This window comes from Sorghum bicolor, chromosome 8 (genome assembly GCF_000003195.3).
Source record: "Sorghum bicolor cultivar BTx623 chromosome 8, Sorghum_bicolor_NCBIv3, whole genome shotgun sequence".
Classification (NCBI taxonomy): domain Eukaryota; kingdom Viridiplantae; phylum Streptophyta; class Magnoliopsida; order Poales; family Poaceae; genus Sorghum; species Sorghum bicolor.
The window spans coordinates 59,409,847-59,411,731 of NC_012877.2; the positions used below are offsets into that span (position 1 = coordinate 59,409,847).

General features: G+C 44.9%; 1 non-coding gene across 1 annotated transcript; it reads left to right on the plus strand.

Annotated features, from left to right (window-relative positions):
* TRNAA-AGC lies at positions 306-378 on the plus strand. The gene has a single exon. It is a non-coding gene; the product is annotated as a tRNA-Ala (tRNA).

The following is a 1,885-nucleotide window of genomic DNA, read 5'->3' on the forward strand; positions in this document are numbered from 1 at the left end:
ATATATATATATATATATCCGGCCAAATGCCACTCTTACCACTGCCTCAGAACAAAATTTGAGGTGAAAGGTCAGCGTCGTGAAGAGATCATCGTCGACTCGCCAGCAACCGCCGCGCTCGATCGCCGGCGACGTCACGACGATGTGGACACGGAGGCGGTGGTCGCGCTCAGAGGGTAGCATCCAGCCATCCATGCATACACGCCGGCGAGTGGCGACGGCTTCTTGAGCTTTAGGAAGCCAGTGGAAGAGGCGGATTGCATTTTGCCATGAAATACACCGTGAGGTAAACTGTCAGCACCTGTGGGGATGTAGCTCAAATGGTAGAGCGCTCGCTTAGCATGCGAGACGCACGGGGATCGATACCCCGCATCTCCACTATTTTTTTTTTGTTTCCCCGGATAATGAGTGTGTTTTTTTTTTGAAATTCCTTTGCCAAATGACGAACGAACAGTACGTTGAGTATTTTTTTGAAATTCTTTTTGCCAAATGACGAACGGAGAGTATGTTGTGAGGCACTACTAGCAGCGGCCCCGCCCTCGACGCCAACGTGCATATTTCATTACTGTCCCCTCTATGTTCAACACTGATCAAAGGAGCTCAACATATCTCTGAATAGTACTCCCTCTTTATAGTTTATAGGAGCTGCAGCTGTGGATGCTTGATTACTATAGTTCTAGTTCCTGACGAGGGACGACATCCTTGACCTGTACGAGAGATGCTCTTGGAAGATAATCAACAAAACCAAATCAACAGTTCTGTTTATTAGCCAAAATACGAAGGTCGGAAGGTGCAACAGAAAAGAGGGTTGTGTGTGTGAGATCTCCTTCAGGTCACACAAGAAACCATAAATAGGTGGGAAGGTGTTACAGACAAGAAGTGTGTGTGTGTGTGTGTGTGTGTGTGTGTGAGAGAGAGAGAGAGAGAGAGAGAGAGAGAGAGAGATCTCCTTCAGGTCACACAAGAAACCATAAATATATAGGTGGGAAGGTGTTACAGAGGTTGTGTGTGATCTCCTTCAGGTTACACAAGAAACCATAAATAAGAAGTATTTGGGACTATCGGTGCATGTGAGGCAGATAAAAATTAAACCTGGGGCTCTGTCTATCTGAACTCTGAAGGGACATGATATGGAAAGAATGCAAGGGTGGAAGGATTTGTTTTTTGTCTTGGGTTGCGAAGGAGGTTTTGATAAAAGCAATGGCGCAAGCAATTCCACGACGTTTGCAATGTGTTGTTTCAATATCACGAAGTCTTTCTGCAAACTTAAGCCCTATGGTTTGTCGGTTCTGGTGGAATCAACAAGAGGGAAAGCACAGAATCCATTGGCTCTGTAGAGACATATGTTAATGAAATCGAAAAAGGAAGGGAGCTGGGTTTCAGAGACATCCACACTTTTAATCTCGCGATGTTGGCAAAACAAGGGTGACATCTGTGACATAATCCTGAGTCCCTAGCTATGCGCCCAAGTCATGATAGCTAAGTACGTATTTTATTTGCGGACTCATCTGTGTTTGAGGCAAAGCCAAGATCAGGCATGTTGTATACCTAGAGAAGCGTGCTGCAAGGCATTGAGTTGGTTGATGAAGAAAGGAATGATTTGAAGAGTTTGAGATGGTAGGAATCTATAAAGGATTTAATTAATCAACCCCATAACAGGCACTTGGGACGTGGAGATGGTGAAAGATACTTTCTCTGGGAAGAAAGATGCAAGCATCATTTTGGCTTTGTCTCGGTACATGAGGGGAAAGAGAATTAATTAGCTAGCATGGCACTTGACAAACACGAATGTTTCAATGTTAGAAGTGCTTATTATTACAAAGTGTGCAGAGCTGATATCCTCAAGAAATGTGGGAACACGCAGGGAGGTAGTGGGCTGGCCACA